At 35.3% G+C, this 19,713-nt stretch overlaps 1 protein-coding gene across 2 annotated transcripts in view; it reads left to right on the top strand.

The window, feature by feature from the left end:
* The window catches only part of Ncapg (non-SMC condensin I complex subunit G), a 71,313-nt gene that overhangs the window by 2,009 nt on the left and 49,591 nt on the right, over nucleotides 1-19,713 (top strand). The gene's annotated exons all lie outside the window — the stretch shown is intronic.

Raw genomic sequence — 19,713 nt, 5'->3', positions numbered from 1 at the left:
AGAAATAGTTGTGTTTGAAACTGAGTGAGATACTCCTATTCTAGATCACTTATTTTCCCTTTACTACATTACACTGCAGGAGAACTGAATGGCAAACTTGGGTTTTTGGTTTGTAGTGTTTCATCTTAGGTACTACTCTTCAGGACAACCTTCCTCCCAGAGCTGATTTAGATAACAGATTGTCTGACTCAGAATCACCAAAAGATTTTTGGGCCATATCCTGTACCCCTAGAGGCAAATACCTCTGGGCATGGGGGCCCAAAATCCACATTTTAAACAAGTTCCCTGATTAATTCCAAATTGTATATTTTCAGTATTTTCTGCAGAATCTTAATATACACTGAATTCTGCAGGAATTTAACCCTGTGTAAATACAGGAAAATTAGCCTTTGTGGAACAGAAACACATCATCAATGGCCATGTAACTACTGGTATTTGGTTGTCAATAAGCACACTTCTAATTGCCATGTTCACTATATTCATGTAACTCTATTTGTGTGCAAGCCTCTGAGTACTATACTATCGTAAAGTTAGTCATTCCAGACTATCTAGATATTGAAGTACATATTATTTAATTGTAATTACTTCTTTTGCATTTGTCATTTACAGTATTGTCATGAAATTATACCAATTTTTAAAAATGTGTGTAAGCAGAGTATATTATCTATAAATTTCAAGATAGCAACACCGATGTTATGAAAAGGTGATGTTGGGTGAATAAACTGGAGAACCACTTCTTTAGATGATTTTATACGCATTCAAGTTTGTAAAAGTACAATCTAATCCCAAGTTTTAATAACTGAAATTTGATTTTATTAAGTCCTAGAGCCTAAATCTTTTCCAATAGCATGTTATACTTTCAACTTTAAAATGGAACACAGTGGGAAAATCAGATTCCCTCATCAGCTCTGTTGGAGCACAGCACTCTAATCAAGGTACCTTGAGCTAAAATACCTTGGGAAAGAGTTCTTGCAACTCCCAGAATTTGCCAGCACTGTAATCTGCAGGTCCTTTTATGCCACCAGGAATGAAACAGAGGGTAGGACAGAATTAAGTACTATGTTAAATATAGGGGTACAAGAATATTTACTAGACTACTAATATGATCTTTGCACTGTGCCTCCTCTAAGGCACTTATTGTCCTTGCTCTCCAGACTAGGAAACTGCTAAGTGCACAACTTTATACCACTAATAAATGGGCTTGGATCTATCTGACTTCAAAGATTATATTCTTTACAGAGAATAACACTGGCAATCTAAAAAAATTTAAAACCATAATTGTCTTTTCTTTAGATTATAAATGGCAACAGCTTCTCATGGTATCCCTCCAACTTCACCTGTAATAATACAAAAAAATGAGAAGCAAAAACCCTAAATCCTTCACTCAGAAAATTGCCATTAATATTTTGGAGAAGATCCTTCTAGACATTTCTCTGTATATACAAAGAAATAGATATTCTAACAGCCCATATCCCATTATATATAATAATTTATTCTATATTGGATACTTCTTTGTTTAATACTTCAAGCAAAATATTTCATGTGTAATGTCTTATGAGAATATTCAATTCTCTTCTAAAGGAAAGCAAGATATATGAAACTCACGTATAGTGGGTAAACAAGTAGCTTGTGAGACAGGCAGAATACTAAAGATATGTTAGGTATAGACAGGACAAAGAGAGCCAATGGATCATATGTTAAAAAATGGAACAAATGAGAGCCTTGCTAACAGACAGGAGAAGAAAGGCCAAGTGATGAGGTACATATAATGCTACCTTCACACTAACAGCTATTATCATCCCTAACGTGTATTCATTACTGACATCCAGTTTGACTCCATGTATGTTCTGCCTCAGAAACACAATTAAAAACATGGTTCTCAGCAGGCCATGAATGAGGCATAATCAGCCCTGCATATTTCTGACATAGCAAGTATATACTGACTCTAAGCATTGCTAAGCCCTCCTTCCCCTTTTCAGTTTCAACTGTGGTTCTCATGACCAAACTGTTAGAAGTGAGGGCTGATGTAGCAAGACACATAAGGGCATAACAACACTGTTAACACAGAATTCAGGTAATATTGTCCTCTGACTTCTGCCGGACTTTGTGTTAAATGTATTAACCTTCACTACAACTTTCCAAACTTTTTTTTTTTATTTGTTTTGAGTAATCAACCAGGTGATTTGAGCATCTTAATTGGGTTGGGGGGATTCCTGTTCATGATATCTGGGACAGCTTGCCTAATAGTGAATTTGGAGGTTATCCTTGCATCAAGATAATTCTTAATGATATCACTGTACATGAGTTTGCACAGTGTATTTCCATAGAAATAGTCCCCCTGTGTCATTTATTTGATAACTAGTATAACTGAACACCAATCGATCAGTCAGTGTTATATTTAATACTTTTGTGCAATGTTTTTGCTTGAAATTTTCCCCAGATTAAAAAACTCTTTTTCTTAGTAGGGGCTTTTGGTACCTGGCTTGTCCTACATATTACAAACCTTTTCCCTATTAAAATTTCTTCCAGCTTTCTTATGCCTTATATTTTTATATCAGCAAATCTATTGATCTTTTCCCTTATGTAATTTGACTTTTGCCTAATACTTAGAAAGGCCATCTCTACCTGACATGATAAAAAGTTACAACTCATAGTTTCTTCCTGCACTTTTATGGTTTTATTTTAAAAATGTTTATTTTTTTATTCTAGCTAGGATTTATGTTGACATATGAAATATAGTTAGGACCTAGACTCAGATTTTCTTGACTGGCTAAATGGTTATCTCAATAGTTATAGGATAATTAATCCTTACCATAAACTGATAATCTAAGTGACACTTTAGGTGATTTCTTTAGTAGAAATGTACTTAGGTAAATTGACTTGTTAGTGATTTTTCTTTGTAATTTTCTTTTTTAATTAGTTAAGTAGCATGAGTAACTATTATTATCATTACTCATCATATACTTCTACCACTCTTCTAAAAACAAGTTCCAATTCTTGCATACATCACTGGTCTTTACCTAGAAGGCCACGTTCCATACTCTGCTGGACTCACTCTTATTCATCATTCAGATGTCAGCCTGTCTCATGGTCTGTACCTAGAAATGTATCCCCAAAAGCTCATTTTGAATGCATGATCTCCAATGTAGGAATGTCCAGAGGTGAAATGACTGGATTATCATGAGTATAAACTCATCAGTGGTTTCGATTTGATGTATTAATAATCTGAATGGCTTACTAAGTGGTGACTCTGGGCAGGTGGGGCATGGCTGGATAAAGTGCTTACTGGATGGGTGCCCTTGGATTATATCTTGTCCCAGGTTCCCTGCACTGTCCTCTGTTTTCTGGTTGCCATGAGTGCAGCAGCATTCCTATGTCATGCCTTTCTGCCATGATGTTTTGTCTCACCTTGGGCACAGAGCAATGGAGTCAGTCAACCATGGAGTGATTCTCTAAAATCAAGAGCCCAAAACAAACTTTTTCTCCTCTAAGTTGCTTATTTTGGTCAGTGATGAAAAGCTGACTAACACAGCCCGAACATCACTTCCTCAGGGAGATCATCCCTGTAGTTGCAGACCAGTTTTCATTTCCCAAAATATGTTCCCATGGCTCTCACTTTTGAGTGGTAATGATGTCATTATAATATTTTTAGAACCTTTTTTTGGTCAAATGTCCCCACTTTTGAGTTAAGAATGCAAGAACATACAGCTTTAAATGGCATTATGATTTTACTATTATCCTACCATACATTAACTAATATGGGGGTTTTATTAAAGGTATTTATTAAGGGTAACTTTAAGGGTACTATCTCATATACCAAAATAAAAAAGAAACCCTTGTCACAAAATGGTGAAATTTACACTGAGATTTCAGTATATCAACATAATATCATGGAACATGACATTTTAGAATAGAAATGTTTTGTGGCAAAAATAGGCTATATTAAATATTAATATAAGCACTATGAGCTCCACAAATTATCTTAGAAACAGCCATGGGAAATATGAGTTTAAAAACTTTAGGATTGGTTGTCATTGTTTTCAGCTTCATATCTTAAAATTTTGTTAGTGGTAACAAAGGTGGAACACAGGGTTTACAAAAGAAAGGCACATGGGTGAAGAGCAGTCAATGGCACAAGTACCTTTCCAATATCAGAAACACAACCAATTTGAAAAGCACATCTGATTCATCTTAAGAGAAAACAGGAAGGAGTGAATCTGGCATTAATATTTTTGACATTCTGGTCTTTCCCTATAATTCAAAGAAACTCTCAACACTCAAAAAAATGAAAGAAACTGAACTTTCTGTTTCCATTTATTACATATAAATAGAGTGCTCTGTATTCAATGGAAACACAAAGGTTTTTAATGGAATTAAATAGTGGCACTATGGATAACCTATCAAGTACTGGCAATATGGTTGGCCAATATTTAATGAAATTAACTGTTGGTAATATGCAGTGTAGCCATTTCTCAATTTCCTTCTGGAACTGATTACTGCTTTTTTAAAAAAGTAATTGTATGGGATCTCTTTAATATAAATCCAAGTACCATTGAGAATATTTACATGCAGTTAAGATATTCTCAAATTTTGGTAAACATAAAATTTATCAGGAACTTGACAGAAATGAACATTTTGGCTCCTGACCTCAGAAATTTTGATCCAGTAGGTCTAGGATAAGGCATTTTAAACAATCACTTCATTGATGGCTGTTGTTTAATGGCTCAACCAAGCCTTGCCAGTTCTCTGCCTTCTTGCTCTGTTCATGTTCTTATCCTCTTCCCTATTTAAGTTCTATCAGCTTCAAGTCTCAGATCAAGTCAAATCTCTTGAGTAGCCTGACTATCCCATGAGCTTCCATAGCAGTTAGTTTTTAAATGAAACTTTTGGAATATTATACATTATTAGTATACTATAATACAATATAACATTTAAAATGAAGCAATATTAATTGAATATGTTTCAACATTTTTACAATCTTGATTTATCATTTCGAGATGCTGTGATTCAGATTGTTTTAAGTTCAGTTTATTTCAACACTTACTTTAATAGTTGTTATAAATAAAACCCATGAAATTTCCCAAGTTTAAGGGAAGGATATCATTAAGTATACTTACTAAATTATGTAATCAATTTTGTGATCTGATCCACCAATTTGAAATTGAAGACATATTTTTTATGATTCATCAATTCTCACAAGCTATTCATCAAATTTGTATTTCAACAAGTGTTTTTAAGTAGGTAATATACTCATATGGTTCACTATTCAAACTTGAAAAAAATGAAGTCTCCCTCACATTTCTGTTCTTAGTCATAGAGTTCTACTCCCCTGAGACAACCAATTCTTTTCACACAAGAACATTTAAAGCTTGTATATATGATTTTCTAACTAATTTTTATATTTACTACCATTCTGAATGAGGAAAAACATAGCTTTCTCACAGGAAACTCCCTACACATTCATCAGTGCTATTTGATTAGAATTTAAATAGTAATTGCTTAATATTATAACTATGGTTATAATAATATGGTTCAAGGGGCAAAGAGAACTCACAGTGACTCTTGCACTTTGTTACATAATTCCTTTATTTTTTTTTTAAATACACCACCAACTGTTAGGGATGTCCTGGAGTTTTTATTGGTTCAATATTCAGCAATAGACTGTTCTTAGACATTGCGTAGGACTTTGGGAGGCTAAACAGATGAGCACCTCCTTTACTAGCACTTCTGGCACTCCTAAAATTATATCTAATCAATAATAATGATTGTTTTAAGATAAGCATCATATTTAGTCAGATTAATAAAATCTGCAAAATTAACAATTATATTAGTTAAGGTAATGTTAATTGCTAATATAACCTCCCCTTCCCAACACACATCAGTAGCTTAACATGTTACTTTTCACACATTAAAGTCGGAGTATTTGGACTTCCTTTCCTGTCTAAATAAATCATGGACTTCGTTCCTTCCGTCTTGTGGCTTCACTATTGCCTAACACTTGTTGTCAGATGCACCTAATCAGTGAAAGGCAAAAAAGAAAGGAAAAGGTATACTCCTAAAATATCTTGACCTGAAAGTGACACACCAATTCTATTGTTCTATTGGGAAGAACTGATGATAGGCACTATGTAAATGTTAGGAGGTGTGGGAAATATAATTCCTGCTGGGTTGCAGTTTCTCATACAAGGGAACACATTTTTTTATAGATACATTAATTTGAACTAATAAGTCTCACATAATTCAGACTTATTTTTGATATAAATTCACTGTTAAGTAGAGGTAAAATTCTAGCCAGGTTTAATGACACATGCCTATAATTCCAGCAACTTGGGAGGCTGGCACAGGAGGATCAAGGCCAGTCTGAGGAAGTTAGTGAGATCCTGTCTCAAAATAAAGAACAAAATGTAGTTTTTTCGGGAAAATGTAGTTCAGGGTAAAGTACCCGAGTTTCATTCCTATTACCAAAAATAAGTTAATCAATATAACATTCTGAATATAAACAGAAATGGAAAAAAAATCACACTAAAATGTAAGCTTTATGAAGGCAGGAATTTTTGGAGTTTTCTGTAAAGTTCCAGTGCTTACAACAGTAAGGATACAACAGTATACCTTGGCACTGTGTAGCTGCTCAGTAAATATTTGTTGAAAGACTTAACTGGATCAAGGTGCCTATCTCAATCAGCCAAGACACTAACGTGTATGTACTGCAAAAGTGAAGTGCTGTAAATAATGAATGCTTGTGAAAATTGTTAATTTTGTATGTAGAAAGAGATACCGAGAACTTCCTGGTAGTAGAGTAATACGAAAAATAAATGGATAATAAGAATTTTGACATAGGAAAAAAGAAGAATATTTGACTAAATAATGTCTAAAAATTTCCTCAAATGTATAGACATTTAAATGACAATACATACAGAAAAATAGATTTAATTATTTATAATTCTAATAGCTGCAGAATTGGTATATTAACACTTAAAATTTTAAGCAAAATACATGTTGAGAACTATATTTGGTTTTTAGTCATTTTATGCCATTCAGAAAATTTTTAGAAAAATTCAATTTGGAAAATCTTCAGTCTTTTGGGGTTAACTCAAAATAATGCCAAATTTCCTACCCCAAATTTCATGAAAGACAAACTTCAAAATCTCACATACATGATAAATCACCGTTAGTTGGATTAAAAAAAAAAAGAATATAAAGTGTATAAAGAAAAGGAGAAAGTTGGGCCGGGGTTGTGGCTCAGTGGTAAAGCACTTACCTAGCATGCATGAGGCACTGGTTTCGATCCCTGGCATCACATAAAAATAAACAACAACAACAAAAAGCTTAAAAAAAAGGAGAAAGTACTAGAGAAAACTCATACACCTAAAATGTTTTTCTCAGTAACCAAATTTGAAAATTTAACTTAGGAAAAAATCTGATAAACTACATTTCATCAAAATAAAAAATGTCTATCAAAATATGTCATTAAGAAAGTAAAAAGGCAAGGCATGGAATGGCAGAAGATATTCACAATACACATATCTGATAAGTTGTATAGAGCATACATGCAGAACTCCCACAAATCAACAGAAAGATAATGTAATTTGTATGTGGGCAAAACCCATGAACAGGTACTTTCAAAAGAGATATATGGATGGCTAATAAGCATATAAAGATGCACTCAATATCACCGATCATGGAAATACAAATTAAAGCCACAATAAGATACTATTACACAATATCAGAATGGGCAAAATGAAAAGGACTGGTAATAATAAGTGTTTGTTATTAAATGGAACTGAATGAAACATTGTTCACTTATGGGAATGTAAAATGATAAGATCACTTTGGAAAGCATCAGGCATTCTACTAAAAATAAACATACACTTACCCTATGACATAGCACTTTGACTCTTCTAGGTATATACTAAGAGGAATGAGTATACACATCCATGGAAAACCAACATTGTTTATTGCAGCTTTATTCATAACAGCCAAAATTTGCTAAGAACTCAAATGCCAGCAACAGGTGAAAGGATAAATGAATTTATGATTATTCACAGAATGGAACTGTCTATAGTCTATATCAACTTTCTGCTGATGAAAGAAGCTAAGTGTAAAACAATACATACTGTCACATCCACATGAAATTTAACAAAAAACAAAACAAACTGATGAGGTGACTATTTTTGAGGGAAGAGTGCCCAGAACTACAGAGCCAGAATTGTTTTGTACTATAATCCGAGTGTATAGATATCTTAATGTGATCTTGTTATGAACGTATACATTTGTGAAAAATCATTAAGCCATATATTTATGATTGGTGCACTTTATGTATATTTTACTGTATGTTATCCTTTTTACTGTACATTATCCCTATTTAGATAAAGAGGAGTCGAACAAATTGTCCTGACATGGTTCACTCAATAAATTTGATGACAGTGAATATATCATTTACAATTAAATGAAAATTTATTCTGTAACTATATAATATAAACAAAGCACAGAAAAACCCCTGAAACATAATTCATAGAAAAATAATATGAAATATTATACAGGAATACATTATAGACCAGCCACTGAATGTATCTTGATAGTACAATTGGAAGGTGAAAAGCAGTATGAAAATTTAAAATATTTAAATCTACAGTAGTGAAAACTCAAATGAAAAGCTTGTTGAAATTGCTACTAGACTATATGTCATTTCTATAAATAAAAAGTTGAGGGATAAAGTTCCTTTAACAAAAAAAGTTGTTGAAAAATTGAAAAAACCCCACAACTTTCTGCAGTGCCCATCTTATTTAAAGTGAACAAGTATTGTAACTGTGGAGTACGATGCCTTAAGGATCAATCTAATATTGAACAATAAAATTTTACTATATTTTTAATGTCAAACCTCTAAAATCTGATTACTCAAAGAAGAATATTTCAATCTATTCTTGTGTTAGTGATTCTCATCCAAAATGTGTTATTTGGTATACTTTTAATTTTCTCCTTTTGTCATTAACCTAGTTTCCTTAAGTATTTAGATCCTTTTCCCCTTATGTCCCCAAATCTGTCTTACTCCTTTCTGCATTTTCCATTTATTCAAATACTTTGTGCCAAGTTTTCCTAGAGACCTACTTCTGGAATCCCCATCCTACTTACTTGACATAGTCTTCATCCTGAGGTTTTCTTTCACTATTTGCCTTTGAGATTTTGTTTTCAGGATCCCATGCCCTCTTACTTAACTATTCCCTTGGTGAAGCACATCCTCCAATGTCATCCTAAGAGAGGGTATATGGTGAGATAAAAACTTGAGACCACAAAAGTCTAAAGATATCTTTATTGTAGCACCATATTTGACTGAACTGTATGGGTACGGAAATCTAGGCTGGATATCATTTCCCCTTTTAAGTTTAAAGGTCTTGCTTTAACAGTCTCCCAGCATCCAGTGTGGTCTACTAAGAAATCTAAATGTCATCCTAAAAACATTCTTTTTATATAATCCGTTTTTTTCCCAACTTGGATATTCTTTAATCCTGGCATCATAAAATATTACGATGTGCTTCTTTGTCTTTTAACTCATTGGCCTGGGCACTTGGTGGGATCCTTTTACTTTAAGATACTAATGTCCTATCTTTTCATGAAAAGTTAGTTTTTTTCTCTCTTTATAAAATATTTTATTTTGGAATTCTGATTAATAATCAAATGTTGCATCTTAATTTTTTCTTGCCTATTTTTCATGTTTTTATTTTACCTTGGGAAATTTCTTCAATACATATACTGAATGATTAATTTTGGCTCTGCCTTTCTAAGAGCTCTTACTTTCTGATTATTTATTTTTATAGCATCTTCTTATTTCATGGATGCAATGTTTTGTTTCTGAGATCATAGCTTCTTTCAGAAGTTTTATCATCTTTTACATTGCAGGTTTCCTCAAATGTCTAGTGATTCTTGGCTACCAGTGCATAGTGATTTCAAGTGATTATAAGCTATGTATGAATGAGCAAGGCTTGTAGACTCTGGGTGTCACTATAATAAATAATTGTCAAACTACTGTTTTTTCTTCACTGTTCATCTTTTTTTGGGTGGCGTAGACTAAAGCTAGATATAAGCCCAGTTGCTAGATTTCATAGTTGGTTGGAGAAGATGGACTGGAGCTTACAATGTTTCCAATACTGACAATGATCCTGTCTTCAATACAGCACATAGCTACCATCACCCTCTTCCCCCAGTTCCCAGTTTTGTTTGGCTCAATTTCTCCAAAAAATAGGCCTTCAGTGTTTTGTCAGAGAATTAGTTGTCTGGCTACAATGTGAGGGCAAAAATTAACTTTCAAATAATTTGTTTTCAACTTTGCTTCTCATCCCCACCCTCCAGGGTACCTTGTGCCTTCAAATCCTTGAGTCTTTTGGGGGTTCTGGAAGGCAAAGATAGGTGTTCCAAATTTGTGGACTTTTTCTGTGACGAAGAAAGGCTGCCACAACTGTTCTACCTATCAAGTATTAAAAAACAAAACAAAGAGGAATACACTTAATTTTTCCCTTCAGGTAAAGGAGTGAGAAACTGCTTAAAACATATAAACAAGAAACAACAAACTCAAACTACCTACTATTGAGATAGCATTTTGAAAACTGCTATCTGGAAATTATATAATGGTTATGTTTTAGCTAAATATAAAAGAATCTCCTTAAAAAAAACCAAAAACCTCTTTTCTGCAATTAGGCCTACTTCTTCACCACTTAATATGTTTTAACCTTGGGTCAACCATGTGGTAACCTCCCTAATTCCTAGTCAAGTTTATAGAAGTAAGACAATAACGTATAATGGATAAAATCAGACTGTTGCCTGGGAACAACTATGACAACAACTCAAGCTTAATCAATGTTGTTTTAATTTGGGAAATTTCTTCAACACATCTACTGAATGCTTAATTTTGGTTCTCCTACTTTTCTAATAGCTCTTATCTTCTGGTTATTTATTTTTTATAGCATCTTGTTCTCATTTCATGGATGCAATATGTTTTGTTTCTGAGAATCATGGCTTCTTTTTAAACATTTATAAAGTTGTCAGATAAAATCAGAAAAGCAGTTAAATTTGAATTTCAGATAAACAAATTTTTTTTTTCTGGTATGTCTTATATGGCAGTTTATCTGAAATTCAAATTTATTTGGGTGTCCTGTATTTTTCTTTTTTGGTACAAGGCCTAGTATTTTTGTTTGCTAAATTTAACAACTTAACATTTAAAGAAGGATTTAAAGAAATGTATCTCAAGAAGTATAGAAAAGCTTGATTCAAAGAAGGAAACTGGGCTTTGAACCAAAGCATTCAGGTCACTGGGAAAGTCTACTTCACCATCAGGTAGGGAACCAGGGGCCCAACACTATGTAACACATTTTTATTATATTAAAAGTCCCCATGGGGCTGTTGGGATGTGGCTCAAGTGGTAATGCGCTTGCCTTGCATGCGCAGGGTGCTGGGTTCCATCCTCAGCACCACATAAAAAATAAAAGATGGAATGTCCACCGAAAACTGAAAAATAAATATTAAAAAATTCTCTTTCTCTCTTAAAAAAAAAAGTCCCCATGAAATGAACACATTGGCTGGAGCCAATAATCATCCAAGCCTGAAATTATGATTCTCCATGTAGGTCCTTCAGTTGTGTCACCAGAGCTCTACCACTCTATCAAGCCATTGGGTTACTCAGGGTGCAATCATAAAGCCAATCTAGGGTCTTTCTTGATAAAATGTTGCCATACCCTTGAATAGTTTGTCTGGATATCTCTGGGAAGAAGTTACTGCTAGTAGACCATTGCTTTAATACATCTTGTAACACCAGTTGATACTTTGGAATGTCAAGTCCCACCAGATAATACTATAGATAGGAGAGTAATAATAGGTATAGGCGTCTCAGAGAGTCAAACATAATGGTTTCTGTTGCAATCTCATTTGATATCCTACCATCCTGATTTCTCTGTATAGTCACAACTGTTTTTATCTTGTTAGGTCAATCAAGAGTCTGAGTCTTTTTCTGGAAGATTACTGGTTTAGATAGGGCCTAACTCCCCAAATGATCCCAGGAATTTTCATATCCCAAATAAACTGTCCAAATTCTGGTCAACTTTCTCTTTTATAAACCAACTCTAAACTGTTGCTAACATTTTTAACTTACTCTACATTTGTTTAGAAGCAATACTCAAGTGCTGTCTTCCTCATTTTTAAAAAGCAGGCATTTGGTGCGCTGGAGAGATCCAACATGGCGGCAGGCGTGGAGAGATCAAGTCTCTGACCTCTTCAGCTGCGTGGGCATAGGGAGTCGTAAACCGTCTAAATGCTGTTTGCTCAGGATCACGTGGATCTGGGGCGAACAGTCTGGGCCTCTCAGAACACACACCTAGCCCGGATCAGCTGATTCAAGCTCCCGTTCGCCTGCTTCTCGCAGACAAACTGCTGTGAGTCAGCACTAAACGATCCTGCTGAAACAACTGGTCGGCCCTTCTGAACCTACGGAGGCTAATGCCAACCAAGCCTTCATAGGCAGTGGCCACAGGATTGAAACGGGGCTTGGGAGAGCCAGTCAGGACCCACCCGTTGCATTGGTCACCAGGCAAAGGGAATGAACTGTCACCATTTGCATGGGATACCACCATGGCAGAGAACTGACGTCACCAGAATGCGGCGGAGGAGATAACTTCATTGAAACCAGCGGCGACAGGTGTGTTACTCCCTAGCCTTCCCTCTCCACACAGCGGGGAAACCTCAAGGGCCCCTCCCAGCTCTCCCGTGAGCGCGATAGCCAGACCCAGGGAATCAGGAGTGGCGCGGGACCCAAGGCGCGGAACTCCCGGCTACCGCTCCCACCAGTGCTGACAACTGAGGTCTCTTGCACCAGCTACGGGGGGGGGGGTGGCTACCGGAGGACAAGCAAATATCACTGAGGGTTCTCAGCCCCAAGCTCTACAAACTTAGGGTCTGAGGGAATGGCAAACAGGGAGAGTGTGCCCAGTCGTTCATGAAAATAGGGCTCCCGAGAGCAGCAGACCTGGCGTGTAGCCAGTATTGTGGTGAGCATCACCAGTGAGAGAGGCCTGGCTTGAGGAAAAGTGGGGAAGTGACTAGAAACAAGAGAAGGCCCTAGGCACTGAGGATTGGAAACCCGTCCAGTCTGGGAGGAGGAGCTGCTGCACAGTGATTGGTTCCATCGTATTGAAAGAGAAGCTTGGCCCGGTGGGCACAGCTCCACCTACTGGAAGAGAAGTTCATCAAACTCTAAGACTGCATTTATTATTATTATTATTATTTTAATTTGGGTTTTTTTATTTTCATTTTTTGTTTTTAAAAATTTTTTAATTTTTTAAATTATCTTTTTAATTTTAATATTTTTATTATTTTTTTAAATTTTTTTTCTTTTCTATTTTTTTTTCTTTTGTCTTTTCATTTTCCTTATTTAACCTTCCTTGAATTCTACCTGCTACTCTCATTCTCTTTAGTGACTTCTTCCCTTCCCATTCTAATACCTTTCCTCCCAAGCAGCAAATAAATTTATAGGAGTAAACAGTAACTCAGCAGTCAAACAGAACAAGAAGTAACATGAGCACCATGAAAAAGCAAGGAAGAAAAGGAGTACAAACAATGCAGGACAGCCTAAATATTCAGGAGGACCTAGAGGCATCAGAAAAATGGTCAAATAAAGAACTCAAGGAATACCTTAGACAGATGGAATGGAACCTTAAAGAGGATATGAGACAGCAAATTCAAACAGTGAAAGAACACATTGAAAATGAATTACATAAACAGATAAAAGAAGAAGTTAAGCATCTTTATCAGGAGATAGAGATTATTAAAAAATCAAACAATAATTTTAGAAATGAAGGAAACTATAAACCAAATTAAAACCTCAAATGAGAGTATCACTAACAGAGTGGAGCAAGTAGAAACCAGAACGTCAGATAATGAAGACAAAATATATCATCTTGAAAAGAGTCTAGCCAACTCAGAAAGGCTGGTAAAAAATCACGAGAAAAACATCCAGGAGATATGGGATAACATAAAAAAAACAAACTTAAGAGTCATTAAGATAGAGGAAGGTATAGAGGTTCAAACCAAGGTAATGAGCAACCTGCTGAATAAAATAATTATAGAAAACTTTCCAGAAATGAAAAAGGAAACGGATATACAAATTGTAGATGCATACAGGACACCGAGTATACAAAATCACAGTAGACCAACGCCAAGACACATTGTTATGAAGATATCCAATATACAGAACAAAGAGAAAATATTAAAAGCTACAAGAGAAAGGAGGCAGATTACATTCAGGGGTAAACCAATAAGATTAACAATGGATTTTTCATCACAGACGCTGAAAGTGAGAAGATCCTGGAACAATGTATTTCAAACACTGAAAGACAATGGATGCCAACCAAGAATTTTGTATCCAGCAAAATTAAGCTTCAGGTATGACAACGAAATAAAAATCTTTCATGATAAACAAAAGTTAAAAGAATTTGCAGCCAGAAAACCAGCATTGCAAAGCATCTTGAGCAAAACACTACACGAGGAAGAAATGAAAAACAATAACGAAAACCATCAGTGGGAAGTGCCTCAGTAAAGACAGAGGGCGGGGGGAAAGCTAATCATGGAGAAACAAACTAAATTAAAAAAAAAAAGATAAATAATCAAACATGGCTGGAAGTACAAACCATATATCAATAGTAACTCTAAACATTAATGGCTTAAACTCTCCAATAAAGCGACATAGGCTGGTAACATGGATTAAAAAAAAAACAAATCCAACAATATGCTGCCTCCAGGAGACACATCTGATTGGAAAAGACATACACAGGCTGAAGGTGAAAGGTTGGGAAAAAATATACCACGCACATGGTCCTCATAAGCAAGCAGGGGTGACCATCCTCATATCAAATAAAATCAACTTGAAGACTAAGCTAATCAAAAGGGATAAGGAAGGACATTATATACTGTTAAAAGGAACCATTCACCAACAAGACATAACAATTATCAATATTTATGCACCAAATAATGGTGCTTCTACGTTCATAAAACAAATTCTCCTCAAGTTCAAGAATCAAATAGACCACAACACAATAATTATGGGTGACTTCAACACACCTCACTCACCATTGGACAGATCCTCCAAACAAAAAAGTTGAATAAAGAAACTATAGAACTCAATATCACAATCAATAACCTAGACTTAACTGACATATATAGAATATATCAACCATCATCAAGTGGATATACTTTTTTCTCAGCAGCACATGGATCCTTCTCAAAAATAGACCATATATTATGCCACAGGGCAACCCTCAGTAAATATAAAGGGGTGGAGACAATACCATGCATTTTATGTGATCATAATGGAATGAAACTGGAAATCAATGATAAAAGAAGGAAGGAAAAATCCTTCATCACATGGAAAATGAACAATATGTTACTGAATGATCAATGGGTTACAGAAGACATAAAGGAGGAAATCAAGAAATTCTTAGAGATCAATGAAAATACAGACACAACATATCAGAATCTATGGGACACAATGAAAGCAGTTTTAAGAGGGAAATTCATCGGCTGGAGGTCATTCCTCAAAAAAAGAAAAAAAAACAACAAATAAATGAGCTCACACTTCATCTCAAAGCCCTAGAAAAGGAAGAGCAAAACAATAGCAAATGTAGCAGAAGGCAAGAAATAATTAAAATCAGAGTGGAAATCAACGAAATGGAAACAAAAGAAACTATTGAAAAAATTGACAAAACTAAAAGTTGGTTCTTCGAAAAAATAAATAAGATCGACAGACCCTTAGCCATGCTAACGAAGAGAAGAAGAGAGAGAACTCAAATTACTAACATACGGGATGAAAAAGGCAACATCACAATAGATACTATAGAAATACAGAAGATAATTAGGAATTATTTTGAAAACCTATATTCCAATAAAATAGAAGATAGTGAAGACATTGATAAATTTCTTAAGTCATATGATTTGCCCAGACTGAGTCAGGAGGATACACACAATTTGAACAGACCAATATCAATGGATGAAATAGAAGAAGCAATCAAAAGACTACCAACCAAGAAAAGCCCAGAACCGGATGGGTATACAGCGGAGTTTTACAAAACCTTCAAAGAAGAATTAATACCAATACTTTTCAAGTTATTTCAGGAAATAGAAAAAGAGGGAGCTCTTTCAAATTCATTCTATGAGGCCAACATCACCCTGATTCCGAAACCAGACAAAGACACCTCAAAGAAAGAAAACTACAGACCAATATCTCTAATGAACCTAGATGCAAAAATCCTCAATAAATTACTGGCGAATCGGATACAAAAACACATCAAAAACATTGTGCACCATGATCAAGTAGGATTCATCCCTGGGATGCAAGGATGGTTCAATATACGGAAATGAATAAATGTTATTCACCACTTCAATAGACTTAAAGATAAGAACCATATGATCATCTCGATAGACTCAGAAAAAGCATTTGACAAAGTACAGCATCCCTTTATGTTCAAAACATTAGAAAAACTAGGGATAACAGGAACTTACCTCGACATTGTAATAGCTATCTATGCTAAGCCTCAGGCTAGCATCATTCTGAATGGAGAAAAATTGAAGGCATTCCCTCTAAAATCTGGAACAAGACAGGGATGCCCTCTATCACCACTTCTATTCAATATAGTTCTCGAAACACTGGCCAGAGTAATTAGACAGACAAAAGAAATTAAAGGCATAAAAATAGGAAAAAGAAGAACTTAATTATCACTATTTGCGGAAGACATGATTCTATACCTAGAAGACACAAAAAGGTCTACAAAAAAACTACTAGAACTAATAAATGAATTCAGCAAAGTGGCAGGATATAAAATCAACATGCATAAATCAAAGGCATTCCTGTATATCAGCGACAAAACTTCTGAAACGGAAATAAGGAAAAACACCCCATTCACAATATCCTCAAAAAAAAATAAATAAATAAAACACTTGGGAATCAACCTAACAAAAGAGGTGAAAGATTTATACAATGAAAACTACAAAACCCTAAAGAGAGAAATAGAAGAAGATCTTAGAAGATGGAAAAATATACCCTGTTCATGGATAGGCAGAACTAACATCATCAAAATGGCGATATTACCAAAAGTTCTCTATAGGTTTAATGCAATGCCAATCAAAATCCCAGCGGCTTTTCTTGTAGAAATAGATAAAGCAATCATGAAATTCAGATGGAAAAATAAAAGACCCAGAATAGCAAAAACAACTCTAAGCAGGAAGTGTGAATCAGGCGGTATAGCGATACCAGATTTCAAACTATATTACAGAGCAATAGTAACAAAAACAGCATGGTACTGGTACCAAAACAAGTGGGTGGACCAATGGTACAGAATAGAGGCTACAGAGACTAATCCACAAAGTTACAACTATCTTATATTTGATAAAGGGGCTAAAAGCATGTAATGGAGGAAGGATAGCATCTTCAACAAATAGTGCTGGGAAAACTGGAAATCCATATGCAACAAAATGAAACTGAATCCCCTTTTCTCGCCATGCACAAAAGTTAACTCAAAATGGATCAAGGAGCTTGATATCAAATCAGAGACTCTGCGTCTGATAGAAGAAAAAGTTGGCTCCGATCTACATATTGTGGGGTTGGGCTCCAAATTCCTTAATAGGACACCTATAGTACAAGAGTTAATAACAAGAATCAACAAATGGGACTTACTTAAACTAAAAAGTTTTTTCTCAGCAAGAGAAACAATAAGAGAGGTAAACAGGGAGCCTACATCATGGGAACAAATTTTTACTCCTCACCCTTCAGATAGAGCCCTAATATCCAGAGTATACAAAGAACTCAAAAAATTAAACAATAAGAAAACAAATAACCAAATCAACAAATGGGCCAAGGACCTGAACAGACACTTCTCAGAGGAGGATATACAATCAATCAACAAGTACATGAAAAAACACTCACCATCTCTAGCAGTCAGAGAAATGCAAATCAAAACCACCCTAAGATACCATCTCACTCCAGTAAGATTGGTAGCCATTCTGAAGTCAAACAACAAGTCCTGGCGAGGATGTGGGGAAAAGGGTCCACTTGTACATTGCTGGTGGGACTGCAAATTGGTGCAGCCAATTTGGAAAGCAGTATGGAGATTCCTGGGAAAGCTGGGAATGGAACCACCATTTGACCCAGCTATTGCCCTTCTCGGACTATTCCCTGAAGACCTTAAAAGAGAGTACTACAGGGATACTGCCACATCGATGTTCATAGCAGTACAATTCACAATAGCTAGACTGTGGAACCAACCCAGATCCCCTTCAATAGATGAATGGATAAAGAAAATGTGGCATTTATACACAATGGAGTACTACGCAGCACTAAAAAATGACAAAATCATGGAATTTGCAGTGAAATGGATGGCACTAGAGCAGATTATGCTAAGTGAAGCTAGCCAATCCCTAAAAAACAAATGCCAAATGTCTTCTTTGATATAATGAGAGCAACTAAGAACAGAACAGGGAGGAAGAGCTGCAGGAAAAGATTAACATTAAACAAAGACATGAGGTGGGAGGGAAAGGGAGAGAAAAGGGAAATTGCATAGAAATGGAAGGAGACCCTCATTGTTATACAAAATTACATATAAGAGGTTGTGAGGGGAATGGGAAAAAAAAAACAAGGAGAGAAATGAATTACAGTAGATGGGGTAGAGAGAGAAGATGGGAGGGGGAATAGTAGAGGATAGGAAAGGTAGCAGAATACAACAGTTACTAATATGGCATTATGTAAAAATGTGGATGTGTAACCAATGTGATTCTGCAATCTGTATTTGGGGTAAAAACGGGAGTTCATAACCCACTTGAATCTAATGTATGAAATATGATATGTCAAGAGCTTTGTAATGTTTTGAACAACCAATAAAAAAAGAAACTTGCCCTTAAAAAAAAGAAAACTTGTGCAAATGAAAAAAAAAAGAGAAATAAAAATCAGGCATTCATTTCCCACATTGAGAAGTGCTGGTCACTTCTATCTGGCAAGTGTCAGATATCCTTTTCTTGTCCCTTTACTTATCTTGCTCCCGAGTAGATAATCTCCGTGCCAGTTAATTAAAAGGAAGAGCTCAGCAGACTACTTAAAATTATCAGACTTGAACATGTAGCCATTATTGAAATTGCCAAAGATACAAGCATTTTCTTTTGGCAACAGCAAGTTGACCCATAAAAAATACCAGTTAGCTGATGCCTGTTCATGTAGCTCCCTTAGTTTCCCTAAGTATAACTGACACTATTCCTTGGTGCACCACTATGCCAAAAGCATATACAAAGTTGTTCCATGAGTTCTGAGTTTATCCAGACTTTTCCATATACCCTAGCCACCTAAGGAAAATGCTTCTAGCTTGATATCTGTGTGTTTTTGCTTTGTGTACTTGGCATATACAGTTTAAATCTGCATTTTATTGCTTCTTTTGCCTATTCCTTGTGGAGTTGATTTGTTGACACATGAAATCTCCATGACACTTGGATGGCTGCTCCATTTAATTTCTTCATGTGATCTCCAACCATAAGCCATTTTCAAATATTTGAAGAGCCTGTTTATGGATTAGGGGCTTAGGCTTCTTTAGTGGGACCCCAGAGAAAAGGCATGGAATGATGTATGTTGGTTCATATATTTTGCATTCCCAGTGTCTAGTCCATAGTAGGCACTCCTTAATAATAGTAGTCACTATATTT

The sequence above is a fragment of the Urocitellus parryii genome, chromosome 10, assembly GCF_045843805.1.
Source record: "Urocitellus parryii isolate mUroPar1 chromosome 10, mUroPar1.hap1, whole genome shotgun sequence".
Lineage (NCBI taxonomy): Eukaryota > Metazoa > Chordata > Mammalia > Rodentia > Sciuridae > Urocitellus > Urocitellus parryii.
This window is presented reverse-complemented; position numbering and strand designations above follow the sequence as displayed.